The sequence below is a fragment of the Arachis hypogaea genome, chromosome 9 (genome assembly GCF_003086295.3).
Source record: "Arachis hypogaea cultivar Tifrunner chromosome 9, arahy.Tifrunner.gnm2.J5K5, whole genome shotgun sequence".
In the NCBI taxonomy this organism is placed as follows: Eukaryota; Viridiplantae; Streptophyta; class Magnoliopsida; order Fabales; family Fabaceae; genus Arachis; species Arachis hypogaea.
In genome coordinates this window covers 15,463,142-15,485,635 of record NC_092044.1, presented here as the reverse complement: position 1 = coordinate 15,485,635, position 22,494 = coordinate 15,463,142, and the positions used below count along the sequence as shown (strand labels likewise).

Genomic DNA, 22,494 nt, shown 5'->3' with positions numbered 1-22,494 from the left:
AGAGGAATCACCCTAATTTTGGATGGAAAAATCAATCACAGAGGCACCATAATTTCAATAACAATCAGAGCCATCAGAATAATTTCAATTAGAGTAATTTCAACAACAACAATCCACCATCCAGTTCTCAGAAATCTTCAGACTTGGAAGATTTAGTTGCTGAACTCTCCAAGAATACTATTAGTTTCATGTAGGAAACTAGAGCTTCAATTAAGAACTTGAAGGTCCAGATGGGTCAACTAGCCACAAAAGTTATTGAAATTGATAAGAGATCCACCAATACCTTTCCAAGTAACACAATTCCAAATCAAAGAGAGGAGTGCAAGGCTATCACTTTGATAAGTGAACAAGTGGCAAGTACGGAAGCACAAGTTACTGAGAAGCCGCTTGAAAACAGAAAAGGCTCAAAATAAAGAGATGCACACCCCACAAAGGCATCGGACAACCGTTTTCCGGTTGATATTGAGCAATACAAAGTGAAGTCCCCAATGCTTGACTATAAGCCGAAAATGCCATATCCTTAAAGGCTTCAAAAGGAGACCAAGGATAAGCAATTTTCAAAGTTCTTGGAAGTTTTCAAAAAGTTACAAATTAATATTCTTTTTTCTAAGGTTTTGGAGTAAATGCCTCTCTATGTTAAATTGATGAAGGAGTTGCTATCCAAGAAGAGGATTTTAAAGGGAGATGAGACACTGATCTTGACCAAAGAATATAGTGTCATAATTCAGAGTAATTTGCCAAGGAAGATGCCAGATTCAGTGAGCTTTCAAATTCCATGTACCATTGGGAGCATAATCTTTGAGAAAGCCTTATGTGATTTGGGTGCAAGCATCAATTTAGTACCCTTGTCTATGATAAAGAAAATGTAAATCAAAGAAGAGCAACTAACAAGGGTAGCACTACAAATGGCATATAAATCTTTGAAGCATGCACGTGGAATAGTAGAGAATATCTTGGTTAAAGTGAAAAAATTCTTCCTCCCAGCAGATTTTGTAATTCCTGACACGGGGGTAGATGAAAATGTCTCTATAATTCTAGGAAGACCATTCCTAGCCACTGAAATAGCTCTAATTGATGTGGAAGAAGGTGAATTGATGCTGAGGGTGCATGAGGAGCATTTGATCTTCAAGGATTTTAAACCTATACATCACTCAGGTGAAGAAGGCAATTGCATGAAGACTGAGTTCATTGATCCAAATCTCCAAGAACCTCCTGATGATGTAAAACAAAGTTTACAGCTCAAGCCTCTTTTAGTGAGAATCAATACAATTCCCCCTGATATCAAACCTAAGTTTGGTGTTGGGTGTGCGTCATCCATCAAAGAGGAAGTTCCCTTGAAGAAAGTGTTCAGGGGATGGAGAAACAAAAAGATCCCCACTAAAGGTTTATCCCCAGGGTTGAAAGTGGTGTTGACTCATAATCCAATGTTGTCTTATATAGTAAACAGAATCCTCTCTTTTGAGAATATTGAGCTAACTCATGGGGGCACAAGAAGAAAATTCATAGTGTGAGGGGAGGAGTTGAAGCACTATGATCAACCCCCACCCTAACAAGAAGTCAACCATCAAGCTAGTGACGTTAAAGAAGTGCTTGTTTAAAGGCAACCCAATCTTTAGTATCTTAAGATTTTATATTCATTTTGGTTTTATTCATTTTATTTTAGTTCTTTGCAATTTTCTTTCTTTTTATGTGTGTCTTGGTCATGCAAAGTGTGTAAAACAGGAACAGGTGCAATCAGAAGGGAGTTCAGCACACTTTGAAGGAGATTTGCTTTGGGTGCCCCGGCGCTAAACGCCGCTACTTGGCGTTTAGCGCTAGGGGGCATGAAATTCAAGGAATGGTCATTGGAGGCTGGCCTAAACACCCCAACTTGGCATTTAGCACCGTGGTGCACGTATTTCAAGGAGCAACTGTTGTGGTGATGGCACTAAATGTGACAACATGGCGTTTAGCGCCAGAAGGAGGACCAACATCTCCAAACTCTCTGCCGGGTGCACATGCACACTGTTGTGCGTGCGCACAACTCTCCTCTCTTCACTCAGTATGCGTATGCACAAGCGTGTGTGTGTGTGTGTATATATATATATATATATATATATATATATATATATATATATATATATATATATATATATATATATTTCTTTCCCTTATACCACTCATATCTTCTTTTACAATAATTTTTTTTACTCATCTGTGTGCTTTTTATGTCCTCTTTTTCGGTTTTTTCTTGCTTGGGGACAAGCAAATTTTTAAGTTTGGTGTTTTCAAGCAAGCTCTCTGTTTATCTTATCATCAATGGCACCAAAAGGAGGTGAATCATCTTCACGGAAGAGCACAGCCTGAGGAGTGAGATGGCCACCAGGATAACTGAGGTGGTTGAGTTCATTTACATTCTTACTCCCCTTTCCATTCTTATTTTGTTATTTTCCTATTTTCTGTTGGTTATTTTCTATCCTTTGCATAATTTTTAATAATTTTAATGTTCTAGCCTTAGTCAATTTGTTTAGTTGTTTTTATTTCTATTTTAGAAGATGTCTTATATACTGCTCACTGAGATTGAATTCAAAAAAGAAAGAAAGAAAGAAGTGGTGTAATGCATGATAAATTGAGTTTATATTCAAGAGTTGTCTTATTTAATTAGATGTGATGGTATTTATCTATGGTTTTGAATGCGTAAAAATAACAGTACATATTTGATCTTGGAGTAAAGTGTGTCAATTCATAAGGTACATGAATTTAAAGAAGTATTATGAATTCTCTGAATTGAAAAAGAAATTAACCATTGAAGCAAAAAAAAAACAGCAAAAGAAAAAGAAAATAAAAGGCAAGGCTCAAGGCTCTGAGCATCTATGGCTATGAAGGTTAAGAATGATCAAAAGTTCAAAAGGGTTGTTTTCCTAGCCATATGCTTATGGTTTGAATGTGTCAAGAAACTCTTGAGATAGAGCACTTAGAGTCAAAGACAAGTGCAAATCAAGAGTATGCCAAAGGCTTTGAGCATAATTGATTGGAAAAATTCAATAGAAAAACCAGAACTCAAAGAGTTCTCCAATTAAGTGCTTGTTGTGTTTCTGTGTCAACCAAAGCTTGAGACAAAACATTTAGAGTCATGGATAGGCTCAAGGTGCAAAGCACCAAAAAAAGAAAAGAAAAGAAAATGCTGTGTTCAAGGATTAATCAGAAGTAAAAGAGAGAGAATTCATAATATCATCCGGATTCTAGTTCCTAAGGGTGAGCACGGGTCGGTTTGGTTTGGATTCAAGGTGAAATTAAAACCGAACCAATCAAAATATAATTAGTTCGGTTTAGTTCGGATTTACATTTTTTATGCATGTAACCGAACCAAACCAAATCGATTAAGAACAGATTCGTTCGGTTCGGGTAATTGGGTACCCGATGACTTTGAAATTCATAAAAAAGAAAAAATTAAATTTTTTTCTTAAAAATTCAACAAATACAATAAATATTTAACATCAATAGAAATAATCTAAATATGTTAAACACCAAATAATTAAAAACTAAACTGATTAAAATCCAAACATATTAATAGTGAATAATCTTTGTCTAGTGAAAATACAAAAGTGTAATAGAATATATATATATATATATATATATATATATATATATATATATATATATATATATATATATATATATATATATATATATATGATCGGGTTTATGGGTTGGTTCGGATTTCACACTTCCAAAACTGATACCTGAACTAATTACTATCAAAGATCATCGGTTTGGTTCGGATTGGACCCGATTACCCGTTGGTTCCAGAACCAATTTAATTGGTTTGGTTCGGATTCGGACGGGTAATTGGGTACCCGCTACCCGTGCTCACCCCTACTAGTTCCGAAGGACATTAACATTCCTGAGTTTCAAAGGATAGTGAGATGCCGAAACTATTCAGGATCACAATGTCATTAACCCCACTCAAAGAATAGACAAGAGCATAATTGAAAACTCAACTTTTAGGCAAACCCACATCTGAGGTTCATATTGTTTTCAGTTTCTTGAGAACAAGTAACAATTCAAGTATGGTGTTGTGATGCGTGAGCATCTTTTTTATGATTTCTTAGTAATTTAGTTATATATTTATTGAGCTTTTATTAGATTTTGGTATTTTAGACCTATTTGAATGCTACTTTGATTTGCATTGTTGTTTTGATGATTTCAGATAAAGTTTGGGCGAGTTGACAGAACCGTGAAAAAGAAAAAGAAGAAATTTTTCATCTCGTCACCTAGCGCCAAACGCTATGACCTGGCTTTTAGCACCAGGAGCTTCGTAATATGTGCCTAGAATGTGCGTTAGTGGCAGCGTTTAGTGCTAGGAGGCCAGTAAGTCCAGAAATCATCTATTTTCAAATCAATTATGATTAGATATAAAAGGAAAAAAGATTCAATCATTCGGGCTCTCTTCTCTTCTCTCTTCTTTCTCATTCCATATTTTTTAGATTTTTTACAACCCTAGATTTTTCTCTGAGCAATGAACAACTAAACCTCCCCTGTTAAACTTAGGAGCTCTGTTACTTTAATGGATTAATACTATTGTCACTCTTCTCTTAATCAATGTACTATTTTATTTTCAAGGATTCATTTTGTTCTTCATCCTAGGGATTAGAGTATATTGGAATATAACTCTTTTTCTACTTGAATTCTCGTTGAATTTTGGAAAAGTTAAATCACTTGAATAATAGCTTGAAATCAACTCCTCATAATTCTCTAATTGCTTTAACTTAACGTGATACATGACATATAATCATCTTATCTTTGGATACTTAGGGTTTGTGTGGCTCATAAACTAGGATTGGACTTAAACTTCTAATTTAAATTAAATGACCAAGGAATTGGTGGTTGATTTGGTTAGAAGAGATTCAATTACTAAGGAATTAAGGTTTAATCAATTAAAGTTTGCCATAAATTGAACCTTTGCATGATTAAAGTGAGTGATAAGAACCATTAATCCAGAAATTTAACATCTCCAAAGCCTTAACTATTTTCTCATATAATTCTCACAACATAGCCATTCACTGTTAGCTTACTTGAATTCTCTGAATTACTGTTTGATGCAATTTAGAATGTAAAACACTCTTGTTTACTTGTTTGACTAGATTAATCACTTAACTATTATTGCTTAATCCATTAATCCTCGAAAGATCAACACTCACTCACCCGAGTTATTATTTGGTACGACCCGATATACTTACCAATTAGTTTGTGATATCCGAAATTCTGCACCAATACCCGAAAGCCATTGTTATCTCCATCACTATTAAAACGCATATTCTCATCTCATCATCACAAAAACCTTCGCTCCATATCAGCTACTCCTAATTGTTACCTCCATCACTATATAAATCAAAATATCTCGAATATAATGTTATCAATTTATCACAATGAAAAATTTATAAAGGATCAAAATAGATCTATCATGTTTAGTTCTGCTCATTCGATATTTAAATTGCTCACATTCTAATTGAAGTATATTATTTAACAAGTTTAAAAATTTTCATTATGCATGTCATAAGTCAACAAGATACAAAATGAGTGAACAAAATATTATTACAGATAGTCTATTGATGTCAATGATACTTTTTATTTAGAAAAGATATTATGTTGTTCATGCTTATGTCTTCGCAGAGTGAAAAAATATTTATTTTGTAATTTTGATAGCAGTAGTCGTCATTTTTTATATACGTACTTGTTATGCAATAATCTTGAGTTAAGCTGGTCTTATAGTGGCATTCTTGTCATCCAGCAATTCATGTATTGAAGTTTTTTATTATTTTAATTGATGTAACAAAAGAAAGTTTCTCGGATGTTGGTTTTAATACCTAGTCAAGTAACAAGGGCTAAACAAATGTTAGAAAAATGATGATTAATAAGGATATGGATATCCTAAAACCTGATGTTGGAGGTTTCTTGCACTCGATGGACTAAAGTGTCCTAAGTGGATAGAAAGTGTTCGTGCAAGAATACTCGTCTCCGCGCTATAGGTCAGACTCCAGGCGCTACTGGTGAGATGACATGTCCTGCAGCGGGGAAACGCCTTGCTTGAACGCGAGCCGAGCGGAGAACCTGCAAAAAGGACTCGGACGCTCAAGTTAGTGGAGAGTATTTCTCAATATTCGAGTATAAGAATAAAATAATTGTACGTGTGTATTCAGATGTTGCCTTGGTGATTTAGTTCAGCGGCTGCCGTTTTATAGAGTTTAAGGTTGATTCCGTTTTATGATTTGTTGGAGTAGATCTCGGTTTTAGTCGAGATTCTTGGGTGGTGATTGTTATCGTGATTATCCGTTGATTACTTGCTTCTCTAACGTGGCTAATGTGGCCGAGATATAGGGTGTCAGTTCCGATTTGTAGGGTGCAGTATATAGCCCCCAAGCTTGACTTGCCTGAGTGTTCAGTTTTTTAGCAAGTTGAGCTTTAAGATGACCTATATCTCGGTCTTTATTGGTCTTGGCAGCCCCCAAGCTCAACGTTGCATTTGATTTGGGCCTGAGTTGTAAATACATTTTTGAAAAAAAATGATTGAACGATTAACTTAAGAGAGCTGTTTTCCCATATTTTTAGGAAAACGTGCTGCCATTATTTCATTTAATGACTGCAACTGAACCGGTTTTGACCCCTGGTTTTTTAACGGTTCCTGTTTTTATTTTTCCACTTAGTTAGTGGGTTGTAATAGGTTTTTTATTGTTCCTGTCTCTTGGGGATTCTTCGAAAAGTCACTCCTTTTTACTCTGATGTTGAACGAAAATGACTTCCAAATGTTAGATTTTTCGTTTCCTTCGTCTTCTACTATTTCTCTGTATCTTGTCATAATTTTAGTCTGCAATAGAAAAGGAGAAGTCGAAGGAGAAGCAAAAGGTTGTTGAGGTTAAAAAAGATGACCTATATCCCTAGATTCATGACGATGTTAAGACCCGTGCCTCTTCAAACTGTAGTTCTGATTCTTTCAGGGAGTTTCGTGCTATGAAGTTGACTAGGGTTGACTCTAATGTTCCTATTGAACTTCTCCCCTGCTCGAGTGAGGATAGGATTTGTGAGTGCAGGGGAGATTGGGGGTACTTCTATATATACACCCCTTGTTTCTCTGAACTGTATGTTAGGTTTCCTTTTTCTTCTTTTGAATGCGATGTATTGACCCAACTTAATTGCGCCCCTTCCCAGCTGCATCCAAATTCCTGGGCATTTCTGAAAGCGTATCAGTGCATGATGGCCTTTTTTGGATATCCCCCTCTCTTGGAGTTTTCTTTTCTTTGTTTCAGTCTAAGGGGTTCGGAAGGATTTATGGGTTTGTTTGAGTAGTTTTCCCAGTCGTTCTTTATTCCTTCTTTACAAGTCTTCTTTTAAGAATTTTAAATCTTTGTTCGTAAAAGTCCGATCTGTAGAAACGGAATACCCTTTTTATCTTGATAACGAGCTGATAGAGAAGTATCCACTGTATTGGTTTTCCAAGCCTATGCAAGTGCTTGAGGCGTATAGGACTGAAGAGGAGGATTTGGTTATTGACTTTTTGGTAAAAAACTTTGCTACTGGTCAGTGCCTTTCGATATCTGAGATGTTAAGTTTTGAAAAAGATAATGATAGGGAGGGATTGCGGACTTACATAGGTAATGCACATGTTTATCCTTAGTATTGGTTTACTGTTTTGAGACTGATGTTGTTTTTCGTATTGTGTTCATTTGCAGGAGGGCGAGTGCCGCATCTGAATTCGTCTAGGCTTCAATCTTTTCTTGACAGAAAAAAGGAGAAAGGTGTGAGTACTTCTACCGTTCAAAAGGTTGGTGAGGAGGGTGCTGCTTTTTCTGCTGCACAGCCGGCTTCTTTAAAAAGGAAAAAGGACGTGTCTGATGATTCCTTGGAAGTGTTGTCTGAGGGGGGTAAGGCAGCTGCCGAGTTTTCTACCACGCTTTTTGATCACCAGCATAAGCTCCATGATTTTATTCCTGGAGCGAATGCTCATTCTTTGTAGAGTGATCAATTTTCGCTGGCCGAGCTATCTGATAGGGCTTCTCGATTTTCTGGAGACATGGTGCTTACCCGGCGTGCCGGGTTGGAGGCTCTAGGCAAATATGTTCAGGTAGTTTGCGTCTATCTATTTCCGATCCCTGTTGTTGTTATTTTCTTTGTTTTTTTGGATTTAATGTTACCCTGTCAGGTTGTTGCTGCTCGCCTGCTGTGTGTTGGCCGTACTACCAAATTGCTTGGGGCCGAGCAGCAAATTGATGTTGATAAATTTGCTACTTTAGAGGGTTTAGTGAAAGAGAAGGAGGGAGTTATTATTGACATCACAGCCAAAATGAAGGAGAAAGAAGAGACTATTTCTGATATTGCTGCTAAGTTGGAGGAAAAGGAGCAGGAAGTTGCTCGTCTTCAGGATCAGATTCGGTCTTTTCAGGCCGAGATTAGGGATAATGATAAGACGAAAGGTGATATGACTGCTCGAATTGGTGAGTTGGAAGACCAAGGTATAGAGATGTTTACCTCGGGGTTCGACCGAGCTGTTGCTCAGGTGTCATTGTTTGATCCTGGATTTGATGTTCGTTAACTCGATGTGACGAAGATTGTTATTAATGGGAAGTTGGTTCAAGATGAGGCTGGCGAAGATCATGATGAGAATGTGTCGCCTCCTGTTTGAATACTGGTGTCATTTTAGAAAGTAGTTTGGATTTGTATTTTGTTTTTTTGAAAAACTTATGTTGGTTTTTGTTCTGACCTTATTAACTGATTTTCCGAACTATGATTTTGGAATTCGCTTTTGCTAAGATATGTTATGATTCCAACATTTATGCTTGTTGGTTTGTAGTATGTGTGGAATATAACTGTGCAGTATAGCAAATGTATGATTTTATTCAGATAGGATTGTTCCTCATGTTTGAGGTATGTAGGATGGTCAGCCTTGTTAAAACCTAGCCGAGTAAACCTTCTTTAGGGAAAAACCTCGCGCCTAGGAAAAAGAGTACCTGGCCATCCAGCCTCTTACAACATTACGATCAACTATAATAGTATTTGAGTGACGAGATATTCCATGTGTTTGGTAATGCTGTCCCATTCAATGTCTCTAAGCAATAGGCTCCTTTTCCAATTACTTTGGTAATCCAAAAATGTCCTTTCTCATGTCGTTGCTAATTTTCCATGTCCTGGTGGCTTCCGAATATATTCTAATTGTCTGAGCACTAGGTTTCCTCTTTAAAGGTCCTTGCCTTGACTTTCTTGTCGTACTGACGCTTCATAGCTAGTTGCATTAATTTTTGTCTTAACTCTGTGTAATTGCGTTCTTCATCGACGACGTCAAGCTCGGCACGTTGAATTTGTTCATTGGCACTCTCGTTGAAGTGTTCGGTCCTTGTTGAGCCTTGGTTGAGTTCCAAAGGGATTATGCACTCTGATCCGTACACTAAGCGGAAAGGGCTCTCTTCTGTTGTTGACTGGGGAGTTGTGTTATAACTCCATAGTACTTCTGGTATAAGCTCGGCCCAGCGGCCTTTAGCCTCGGTCAATTTTTTCTTAAGGGCCTACAAAATCACTTTATTAGCTGCCTCTGTGAGCCCGTTGGTCTGTGGGTGCTCGACAGAGGAAAAGTGGTGTCTAATATTCATGTCAGTTAAGAATGATGTAATTTTTTTGTCACTAAATTGCCTGCCATTATCAGAAATAATTTCTCTTGGTAAACCATATCTACAAATAATAAATTTCCAAATAAACTTGTGTACCTTGTCCGAGGTGATTTTTGCGAGTTGTTGTGCTTCTATCCACTTTGTGAAGTAATCGATGGCTACCAAAAGGAACTTTACCTGTCCTGGTGATATCGGGAATGGTCCGAGGATGTCCATGCCCCACTTGTGGAATGGCCAGCTGGCGTCAGACATGTGTAACGCCTCGGCTGGGCTGTGTATTAATGGCGAGCACTTTTGACATGATTCGCATTTTCAAACTTTGTTTATGCAATCCGATCTTAAATTCGGCCAGTAATAGCCTGCACGTAAGATTTTTGTTGTTAGGCTTCTGCTTCCGATATAATGCCTGCAGATACCTTCGTGAACTTCGTCTACTGTTGCTCTTGTGTCATCTCCTGCAAGGCATTTGAGTAGTGGTCGGGAGAAGCGACGTTTGTATAGATCGTCCCCTATTAGGGTAAAATGAGTTGCTTTCCTTTTGAAAGGCCTCGGATCACCTTCTGGTACTATCCCTGTCTTCAGGTAGTATATTATGGGAGTTCGTCAATCTTCTTCCTGCGATACATTTAAAACATACTGCATATCTAGGCTAGGTTTTGTTAGTGTGAGATGTACCAAATTTTTTGAGTGTTGATCATCTCTGTATGTTGCTAGCTTTGATAGTATATCTACTCTACAGTTTTGTTCTCGTGGTATATGTGTTATTTCAAATTTTTGAAAATTTTTTATAATGTTTTTAACAATATATAGGTATTTTTCTAAGATGGGATCTTTAGTTTGGAAGTAACAGGTTACCTGTTGTACTACGAGTAAGGAATCGCAGTATACCTGCAAGCTTGACACCTGAATCTCTTTTGCAAGTTTTAGTCCTGCCAATAATGCCTCATACTCGACTTGGTTATTTGTTGCTTGAAACAGGAATTTGATTGATTGTTCTGCATATACACCTTTTTTGTCTTTTATCAGTATTCCTACTCCGCATCCGTTGTCATTGGAGGCTCCATCTACGTATAATTCCTATGACTCAGGTTCCTCTACTGCATTTGTGAATTCTGAAATGAAATCGGCCAAAGCTTGGGCCCTGGGGGATCCCCTAGATTGATAAGTGATGTCAAATTCTGAGAGTTCGACCGACCATTTCGTGAGTTTTCCCGCTAGGTTAGGTTTGCTAGGATTTGTCGTAGCGGTTGATTGGTCTGAAATATAATTCGGTATCCTTGAAAATAATATCGTAGCTTCCGAGCTGTGATAATGAGTCCAAATGCTAATTTTTCTATCATTGGGTATCTCGTTTCAGCACCCTGTAAGACTTTATTTACGAAGTATACTGGGTGTTGTTCCTTGTCGTTATCTGTTACAAGTATTGAACTGATTGTGTTAGTTGAAATTGAAAGGAATAGATATAGAGGTTTACCTCGTTCTGGCTTTTTCAATATGGGTGGCGACCCCAAGGTATTTTTGAATTTTGTGAAAGCTTTTTCACATTCCATTGTCCAAGTGAATTGATCCGACTACTTTAGGGTATTGAAGAAGTGATATGATTTTTCTGCTGCTGCTGGCAAGAAGCGAGAAAGAGCTGCTAAGCGAGAAAGAGCTGTTGGACTTCTTTCTTATTCCAAGGAGATTGCATGTTGATTAATGCAAGACATTTGTCGGGGTTTGTCTCTATCCCCCTATTGATTAATAAGAAGTCGAGGAATTTTCCACCCTATACTCCGAACGCGCACTTTTTTGGATTCAATCTCATATTATGTTTTCTGAGCTGTTCGAATATCTCGTTCAAGTTGTGTTTGTGTTGTTCCTCCGATGTTGACTTTACTACCATGTCGTCTACATATATTTCAATGTTTCTTCCAATCTGATTTTTGAAGACTTTGTCCGTTAGCCGTTGATGTGTTGCCCCTGCGTTCTTTAGCCCAAAGGGCATGACCTTGTAATAGAAATTTCCTTGATCGATGAGGAATGATGTTTTTTCTTTGTCTCCCGGGTGCATGAGAATTTGATTATAGCCTGAATAGGCCTCCATGAAGCTGAGTATCGGGAATCCTGAGGTGTCGTCCACCAATCTGTCTATGTTGGGGAGTGGGTACCATCCTTGGCACATGCGCCATTTTCCCGAGCTTTTCCGCACCATTACGACATTTGCTAGCCATGCTGAAAATCGAAGTTCCTGGATAAATCCTGCCTCCAAGAGCTTTTTTGTCTCTGTTTCTACTGCCTTTCTCCTTTTGTCTCCCAAGTTTCTCTTCTTTTGTCATATAGGTCGGGCGTTGGGGTTGACTGCCAACTTGTGGCAGATAAAGTTAGGGTTGATGCCAGGCATATCTGCCGACGTCCATGTAAAAAGGTCGGTATTTATCTTTAGTATTGTGATAAGGTCGGCCTTCTGTCTTGCAATGAATGCGGACCCTATGTTAGTAAATTGCTCATCCTAACCTAATTTTACCTTTTTGAGTTCATCCGTTGGTGTGGGACAACTGTTGTCACTTCGGGGGTCCAGTTCGGCCAAAGTTGGTATATTCTCCGAGTTATACACCGTGTGGATTCGAGGTGTTTCCTCCTTCTTTATTGCTTTGAGGCTTGCGTTGTAGCATTGCCTTGCCTCCTTGTGGTCGACGTATACCGTCCCCACTACATTATCCTGCAGAGGAAATTTTACACAAAGATAAACAGTTGAAACAATTGCTCCAAAGGCGTTTAGTGATGGACGCCCTAGGATGATATTATAAGGGCTGGGACAATCAATCACTCGAAATTGAATGTCTAGTGTTTTATTATTTGGAGGTTCTCCAATTGTTGTTCTCAGCCAATTATACCCTGATACCGATACCTTTTCCCCAGAGAACCCTACCAATTCCCCGGGCGACGGCTGTAGTGCGTTGTAATTGAAGTGTATCTTTTTGAAAGTTGAGTAGAACAAGACGTCGGCAATGCTTCCTGGGTCGAGCAGGACCTTTTTCACTGTTAACTTTCCCACGTGAATTGAGATGACGATTAGGTCATCTAAATTCGGGCAGGTTGTTTTAAAGTCAGCCGTGCTGAAGTCGATGCGGGAGGTCGGAATCGATGCTTGTCATTCTAGACGAGACCCTTCCATTGTCATCATTCCTCTGTAACTTCTTTTCCTCGCCGAGGTAGTAGTCCTACCGCTAGCGAAGCCTCCTGAAATGTAGTTAATAATCCCTTTGGATGGGGGTGTTTCAACCTGTTTTTGCCTACTTTCTCTTTCTACTTCTCTTTCTGTTTCTCGTTACTTTCTTGATGAGATATATTTGTCTAGAAGTCCTTGACTTACCAACCTTTCCAGCAGATCTTTTGCCACCACACACTCATCTGTTGTCTGGCCAAACTTCTGGTGGAAAGCGCAGTGTTTACTTTTATCCACATATTTTTTATCATGATACGATCCTGCTCTGACTGGTGGTTTGATCAGTTTGTTATGCAGAATCTCGTTGATTATATCCTCCCTTTTCGTGTTGAATTTTGTGTATGAATCAAACTTCGGTGCTATTTTGAATGGTTTTTTGAGGTCTTTGCTTGTGGGCCGGTGGGGCCTTTCTTCTTCTTTCTTGGTCGGCTTTTCGCTTCTTCGAGCCTCCCTAAGCTCTTCGATTTCAATTTGGCCCTGGATTTTTTCTGGGAATTCCTCTAGCATTTTCAGTTTTTCTGGGGCGGAGGCCGCTTTTGATGGCGTGCAGCGGCACTTCAGGGTTAAGGTTGGGGATTTGCATAGCTACTTCTGTAAACCGCATCATGTACTCCTTTAAGCTTTCGTGTTGTCCTTGCTTGATCGTGCTGAGGTCATCTGAGTCTCGCACGTAGATTTTAGATGCTGCGAAGTGGTTTATAAATAACTTGGCAAACTCGTCAAAGCTTGATATTGATCCTACAGGTAAGTTGGAAAACCATAATAAAGCAGCTCCATCTAAGAAGGTAGGAAAAGACCGACACAAGATGGGATCGGAGTCGGTATTGAGAAACATCATTGATTCGAATTTTGTAACATGAATTTTAGGATCTCCGATCCCCTTGTACGGCGTTAGGGTCATTAGAAGTGTAAAACATTTAAGCATTTTAAAGCTCATTATTTCTTTTGAAAAGGGATTTGTTCGTCGTCTTGCTTCTTTGGGGTTGGTTTCCCCTATCTTTGCATTTGACTCCGACTAACGTTCTTCATGTTGATCAATATTTGCTTTCTTGTTGGCTTTCTGTTCGTCGTTGTTCTGCATTGCCGCCAGCAGTTGGGCCATTCGCTGATTTTCCACGAGCAAGGCGACATTCGCAATTAATAGGTCGACGTTGGTTGGATTGGTTGAAGGTGTTGCCGAATGGTCCGTCATGGTTTAGTTCCTGAAGGAAGAGAAAATACAAGGCAAATGTAATGCTGTTAGTTCGAAAAAACTAAAAAGGTGAGGCAGTGGCCCCACGGTGGGCGCCAAATATTCGTGCAAGGATACTCGTCTCCACACTATAGGTCAGACCCCAGGCGCTACTGGTGAGATGACTTGTCCTGCAGCGGGGAAACACCTTGCTTGAACGCGAGCCGAACAAGAAACCTGCAAAAAGGACTTCGACGCTCAAGTTAGTAGAGAGTATTTCTCAATATTTGAGTATAAGAATAAAATACTTGTCCATGTGTATTCAGATGTTGCCTTGGTGATTTAGTTCAGCAGCGGCCGTTTTATAAATTTTAAGGTTGATTCCGTTTTATGATTTGTTGGAGTAGATCTCGATTTTAGTCGAGATTCTTGGATGGTGATTGTTATCGTTAATTACTTGCCTCTCCAACGTGGCTGATGTGGCCGAGATATATGGTGTCAATTCCGATTTGTAGGGTGCAATACAGAAAGAACAATCTATTTGGTCTTAACAATGGTTGATCATATCAGACTTTTTTATTAGTGGCTTAGTAAAAAAAGTCAATGTTTTCTTTTGATGAGTTCACAAGCTTCGATTTGTCTACGAAACTCTTATGTGAATTGGGTAAGGAGATGTTATGTATAAGACAATGATTATACTTATTTTGTTATATATAATTGAGTTAACTATTAATTTAATATCTGAAAGATCAGACATTGACATAAAGGTCTTTAAAAATTGTTATTGACAAAAATATCTTTTAAATAATTTTAGAATGTGATAAAAATAATTAATAAAATATTTTTTGTAAATGACAAAAAAATTTATATTTAGCAATGACTTATTTATTTGATCTAAATTTTTATGTCAATATTTGAATAAATATTTAGAATGTACCTAAAAAATTCAGAACAACATTTGTTCTCTAGATTTTTCTTTTTATTTTTAAAAAATATGTGGTCATCAATAAATTTCTTTTTAAACATCACTTGATATAAAATGACTAAATTTTAAGAATAAAAAGAGCTTATTCTTCTAATAAAAATTATAAAAATTTACATCAAAATCTAATTTTTAGAATCTTTTCTTTTAGAATATATATTTAAGTTAATATTCAATTTTCTTGTCGAATTTTTAAATTTTTTGGAGATTTATTTGTCGTTAATAATTTTTTTAGATTATTTTGTTAATAATATAAATTTTTAGATACCATTTTAATAATTTACGATATATATATATAATCTAGGTCATTTATTGTTGATTTATTAACTTATTTTTCGTGGTGATTGAAATGTCTACGAAATGTGTTCCTTATATTTATTAGTCTTTAGAATTTAATATTGCGTCTTACTTATTCTAAGTGTAATTGTAGCATAGTTGGTTGTGTACTTGATTTAATGATGTCACTCTCTTGTAATTATTATTTTTTTATGTAATTAACCTGGTCATTAAAAAAATACTAAAATGTTTTTAAATCAACTATGTGGTTTTATATATATATGGAGTTTAGTATTTAGGATCATGTGATATCCTGATTAATCTAAACTTATGAATTAGGCATAAACTCATATTAAAATAGTCGTTACAAAAAGTGTTGTTTATTAGATAATAATCATGTTTCTTTATATGTTTTTGAGTAAATAACTACTTTTGTCATACAAAATTTTAACGCCAATAAAATTGATCACGAAAAATTTAAATCAATTTAATAATCATAAAAGTTTATTATTGTTAGACACAACTAACAAAATTTTAGTTTTATTAAAATAAATCTATAAATATCATTTTTTTCATCTTTGCTCTAGAATATTTTTTTATTTTTATCATTATTGTTATCTCTAATAGTATTATTAAACATTTTAAAATTAAATCAAAATAACAAATTAAGAAGTAAAAAAGTTTCAACTTCTCGTCTTAATGTAGATTTATAAAATAATATAATGAAAAAATTTTAATCATTCTAGATGTCACCAATGTCAGACTTATTTTTAGTAGTACTCTTGATCTTCTTGTAACTAAATTTTTCAATCAACAGTGTAAAAATATTTTCAAGTTGTACCCTTTTGCTGTACAATCTATTAAGCCACAAATACCCTCCATTTCGTAGAACCCTATCCATATCAAACATAATAAGAATTTCACCATCATCGTTGGAATCCACTAGTTCACGGCACGCTCGCACTGCATAAGCCCTACCACTCCGTTGAACACAAAAAGCCACTGATCTAGTGGCACGTTAAGTGGCATAAGCCCTTTCAGCATCACCGCCTCGTTGCACATTCATCGTCATTGTCACAACTGTCATGTTGCGGAGCATTTGGGAGTATCGAGAAGTATCAGGGAGTGAAGAAGGAAAAGCGTGTTAAGGGAGAGGAGATGATGGTTTATGCAACGGGATTCGAGAGGAGCAATGATGGTGAGAAGGAGTGACAGCCACGAAGAATTAGGGATTCGAAGAGACAAAAGATAAAGAAATTGTAGGACATATGGAAGAGGTCATGGTGGTTATGGCAATATTAAATTATTTGGGAGAAGTGGGGTAGAAAAGTAGATCTAGTAGGATGGTGGACTTTGCGATGGAGGTAGTGGTGGTTGTGTTGGCAAGTGATAAAAGTGAAATTTTATGGAAGAAAGATGAAGAAGGAAGGAATTACTACAAGAAAATAAGCTTTTTGTCACGCTTTTAAAGCGTGTCGAAAAGTGCTTAAAAGCATACCGATAGCTTTTCGCACGCTTTTTGAGCTATCGGTACACTTTTAAAAGGGTCACATCCGCGAGCGTGTCGATTGCTCTATCGTCACACTTTTGTGGATCTATCGGCACGCTTTCTTTTTTGCCATGCTTATATCTCTTGCCACGTTTAAAAGCGTGGCAATAGGTGTTAGCCTATAGCTATGCTTGAAAATCATACCGAAAAGTCCACATATCGCCACGCTTCTAAAGCGTCCCAGATTGTTTATTTTGGTTACGCTTTTAAAGTGTGCCAATAAGGTAAGATATGGATACACTTTTTAAACGTGCTAATAAGGTAATGTATGGCTATGCTTGGTAAGCGTGGCTATTTATGACTACTGAAAGATACGGGTACGCTTAAAAAGCATGCCAATAGATGAGGATATGGGTACACTTTTAAAGTGTACCAATTTTTAGGTTATGGCCACATTTATTAAGCGTGCCTGTTGAAGCCAATAGTAAGATATAGCCACACTTTTTAAGCGTGGCCATAAATTAGGTTAGAGATTTTTTTTGTCATTTATTTTTTGCAAAATTCATATATAATTTTTAAATCATAGACCAATTTTACGTTATATATATCAACCAATCCAACATATATAAAAGTTCCCCATAAAAAATCTTATATATAAACTTGTCACCACAAAAGTAGGCTTTGATCATAAAGTACCAAAAATCAAAGTCATAACAAGAAAATAAGAATTACAATTCCAAGTGTCACATATCCATTTCCTTATACTTAGTTACAAAATGTAAAAAATTCATAATACATTGAAATGCAAAACAAAGGTAAAAACTCTTACCTAGTAGGCCTCCAGTAACCCTAATAATAACCATTGGCAATAGCTCTACAAAAGAATAATCCTCTTGACCACTAAAAATAAAATCAGTCAATGGAAGAGGACAAAAATAAAACTTTAATACTCAACTGGCACTGAAAAAGGTGAAAGCACAGATCTTTACTCTGATATATCCCATATTATGAATCCGCCAGACCCAAAATGTTCGCAATTTTCATTCTTACACCATCCCGTTGCAGTTTGCACTACAACAGCAGCAATAGCAAAAGTGAAAAAGACACGCCACGTAAGTTAACTCCTCCACCTTCGAGAGTATAGGAAACAAATCAAAACAAAAATATATATGATGAATGATTTACCATGTTTCCCCTTCTAATAAAAAAGAGCCATGTCACTAAGAATTCCTTACCAATTAAGATGTTACCTCTTCTAATGCAAATAATACACCACCAATAGGAGCTCTAAATGCAGCAGCAACTCCTACTGCAGACCCACAAGTTACCAGATCTCAGCGATCTCGATCACTTTTGAATACTTGAAACCATCTTGAATTTATAGGATACTTAGTGGAACCACCCTACTCAAGACACGACGCCAACAGATTATATCAGTTTCTTCCATGTAAAATATATATTCAGTGAAAATCACACAAAAATAGTATTAAAAGAGTAATGCACAGCAGCATCACAGGATAATTCAGGTAATATAATGTGCAAGTGTTAATAAATTATAAAGCAAGGTTCATTTAAATGGTCAGTTAAAATACAATGGACACTTCATGTGGTATTGCCACTGCATTTTAGCCTCTTTATTTAAGGAAACAAAGCATTGAAAGGACATACTGAAAGATCTAACACATACTATGCGCATATTGTACTCTTAACATACCATTTCGATACTACCATATACTGAGTAGTACATACTTACTTGTCCAAGCAAAGAAGCAATACAAGCACTAGTATGGACAAGAGGACCTCTTTACCTAAAGTAAGGCCTTCTCCTACTGATCCAATGCTGCCAAATATCTGAACAAAAGAAGAATCCTTGCATTTAATTTGCAACTATGTATTTCTAAAACTTTAAAAAGCAAAATAATCAATGCAGCCCTCTGACCTTTCCAATCAAAGTTCTCAGAAGAAGAATTCCATGAATATCAACCCCTGAACATTATTCATCATCCACATTATCAGCATACGAAGGATTTTTGTGCAAGCTGGAGTTGCAATAAAGCAGAGAATATCATAGCTATTTGAACATCCAAATAAAAAAATCAGCAAATATGTATGTACTATACAGTATATTCTGATTTTTAAGATCATAAAATTGAGCACACTAATATTTATTACAAGTTACTCACAGTAAATTTGCCTAATGTTTGCTTTCCTTTACTATTATAACCCTAACTTTTATGAATTTTTATTATTGATTGAAAGAGTACAATTATTTTAACAATTTAATGAGAAAGATAACAAATAGCCCCAGAATAAAAATGAATACAACCTGGTATGTATATGTTAACTAAAAAAAAGAATTATGATAGAAGTTTGAAATCGATAGTGAAAAACCATTTAGGAACAATTAACAGTAAAATAATTAACAGCTAAATCAGTAAAAAATTTCAACATCACTAAAGATGAATAAGAGGCTCTGCATGCTAAAATCAAAATAATTCAATCTTCGCAGGAACAATCTTCAATCCCAATCAAGCTAATTTTAGCATTTTAATATTTTCAAAAATGCAGTTTCTTAAACTTGACATCACAAGTTGTTGTTGATTTAAAGAAAATAGAAAAAGTTGGTGAACATGAAAAAAAAGGAGTTAAATGTAATGGAATTTCGGTAAGTCCAACCTTTGTTTTTGAAGGTGTAGAGGATGCCCCATCACTAGTCATCTGAACAAGCCCATTTTTGTGGATCTCCATGTGCAATGTTGGGACCTGAGACACACAGTTCACAGAGACTAGTTAGAATAGAAGTGATACAATGGGGCAAATAGGTTAAATATAATCATAAGTAACAGAAACAAAAATGGGGAGAACTTAAACTTGCCTTTAGCAAAATCTATTCTGTAAACACAGAAGTTGATATATGGCTAATAACATGTTAATCAAGACTGCAACATTAGAAGAACAATTTTCATCATCCAAGGTGAACCAAAATGATTCCAACTACACAGATGATTAGGAACAAAAAAAACTATATATTTTGCTCTGATCAGACAAATCTAAAGGTAAACTTTTGATGCCAATGATCCAATGTTGATTTTAATAGAAAACGTCCCCAATGTTTAACCTTAACATATTAGCTGCGACATAAAATATCCGAATCATCTGGCATAATATTAAAAAAATACACACACTTTTGATTCTTTTTTCTTCATATTTTTCCAAGTCAACAACAAGACTAGTTAAATATATGTAAAAAATAAAAAATAAATCTGAAAAATTCAACCAAAAACTCAAAATCTCAGATCTTATTGAGAGATAAACAAAAAAAAATCAAAATCTAAGATCTTATTGAGAGATAAATCCTTCGCTAAATAGCAGAAACATGACCAGCAACAGGAAGCTAATTTTAGATAAAACTGTAAGGCAAAAGCTATTCCATTACCTTATAAGTAACTTCCAAGGACTTCTTATAAATGCTCATTCTCAGGATCCTACAGTTTCATAATCAACAAATACGTTACCCGTGGATGTACAAGAAAAGAATAAAATCTATCAGGAAGAATTAGATAAAGAAGAATAGGAGAACATATTACCTCATCAAGAGCTCTCTAGAAACACTCACGTGCCTTATTAAAATTAACCTTTATGCCATCAAATTTATGGAAGGCTTTTCCCAGCTTCTGACTGCAATTTAGAAGGAGGAACATACAAGAACAAGTTAATTGATAGTTTAATATCTTAGCAGAAAGATTTATCAGCATACCCAAACAAACCAAACATCTCTTCTCCGTCTCTACTTTATAAAAATCTAGTTTTACCTTGACTAGACATCTAGGATGCAGAGTGAATCAATCAACTACTATGAGCCTCAAAAGCGGATCTCCTCCAACTACCTGCGTCATAAATTTTCATGTTCATAACATTCAGCCAAAACCAAAAAATATACATCAAACCTATGCACAAGTAGATAAATATATATTTTAAAATGATATGTTCAGCTTTAGATTTAATTGATATGTTCCTTTAACTCTCCAAGAACTAATAGAGCATAAGCATTTAGGATGTGCAAATAGTGAGAAGCAGAACACTAAACAAAGACGTGACATCTACAACTCTGTTTAATCACAGTTTACACTATTCCATTCCTAAACTTAAAACCCTAAATGTTACATTCATTTCATTTCAACATCATCCAAAGTATTACTGACCCTAATATCCCTGGAAAGGGGATGTGAGCAGAGGATACCGATGCAAATCCAATCCGAGGCTGAAGTTGATGCTGCTGCCTTTGACGAAACAGCCGCCTTGCCTCCTCTCTTAGGTGCTATTACCGCCTTCTTCTGCGCGGCCTTTTTTTTTGCTGGTGTTGGACACCATATGTAATAACTGATTTCTGCAAATACATCAACAAATCAAATCCACTGAATAATCAGCAACCAATAATGCAGCAAGCAAAGCTAGAAAAATTAAAAAATGAAAAGCATTAGATGCAAACCTTGGATTTGAGATTCGAGAAGATAAGAATAGATCTAGGTTCGTGCATTGGTAATCAGAGGAAGAGTGAGAAGAACCTGATATGGTGCTTAGGGTTCGAAACGGCGATGGACGGTAGCACTAGGACGGCAGCGGCGACACAGCTTGAAGAAGAGAGAAGAGATGGAGGCTTAGGGCTTTCTGGGTCTGGGTCATGAGGAGGAGATGGGGAAGACAAAGACGATGGTAGCCAAGCTCAACGGAAGCGCGATGAATCTCTAGGGTTAAGGTTGGAGGCGCGATGGGGTTAGGGTTGGAGACTTGGAGGCGCCATGGGGTTAGGGTTAGCGGTATGCAACAGGGTTGGGTTGATGGGCGAGGGTTGGGTGCGAGGGTTGAGAAACAACTATAGGGTTCGACAGAAAGAGGGTCGGGTGCGAGGGTTAGAGGATAGGCATGGGTGCGACGGTCATTGGCTAATTACACAGATGACAATGAAGGCGATGAAGATGAACGATGAAGATGACGATGAACGATGAAGGCAGGATTCGAAAGTGAAGACGAAGATGATGGCACGGCTTCACTTTAAGGGATAAAAGTGAATTTGGCAACAATGTAAAATTAGTGTGCTGTTGTTATCACTTTTAAGGGTTAAAATTGAAAACTTAGAAAAAAAGAGTAAAATGTGAAAAAAATGGGTGGAAAACTAAATTTTGGGGGAGGGAACTCTATCAGCACATTTTTGTAGGGTGTCAAAATAAATACAGGATATGGGCACGATTTAAAAAGGTGACCATTGAAAGACAAACTAGCCACGCTTTTTAAGCATGTCGGTTTCCCCAAAAAAAAGAGTGGCCAAATTTCAAATCAGCGGCCACGCTCGTAAAAGCGTGCCGATTTTCCTTTATGGCCACGCTTTTCAAGCGTGGCAATAAAAAAGTGTGGCCAAATTTCAAATAAGTGGCCACCCTTGTAAAAGTGTGCCGAGGGATTTATCTGCAATAAATCCGACGGTAATGAGCCATAAAATTCGAAACGCGAACCCTTTCCCCCTTCATTTTGAATCCCCCCTTTCGCTTTCTACCCTCTCCTTGCTGCTCGGTTAGTATTGCCATTGCCAGCAACACCTCTGTAGCCCCCTTTCACCGCCTCCTCTCCCCTCACCCTCTGTAGCCCACTCTCTCTCTCTAGCCCTCTCCCTCGGCATCTTCTTTGGCAGCCCCATCTCCTTCTTACCGCGCTATCCACCTCTACCAGCCGCCACCA

The 22,494-nt window shown here is 36.9% G+C and overlaps 1 long non-coding RNA gene across 6 annotated transcripts; it reads right to left on the bottom strand.

Annotated features, from left to right (window-relative positions):
- Nucleotides 1–17,384: 17,384 nt before the first annotated feature.
- On the bottom strand, nt 17,385–21,958 carry LOC140175284 (uncharacterized). Of its 6 annotated transcripts, none has more exons than XR_011865431.1 (11): nt 21,251–21,943; nt 20,964–21,148; nt 20,574–20,648; nt 20,349–20,439; nt 20,198–20,246; nt 19,637–19,700; nt 19,438–19,524; nt 18,701–18,747; nt 18,515–18,612; nt 17,997–18,164; nt 17,385–17,891 (listed from the first exon to the last, which is right to left on the bottom strand). It is a non-coding gene; the product is annotated as an uncharacterized lncRNA (long non-coding RNA). The 6 variants fall into 6 exon arrangements; XR_011865429.1 differs by having other exon boundaries at nt 18,570–18,612; XR_011865428.1 differs by lacking the exon at nt 19,637–19,700 and having other exon boundaries at nt 21,251–21,958.
- Between the last annotated feature and the right edge of the window lie 536 nt (nt 21,959–22,494).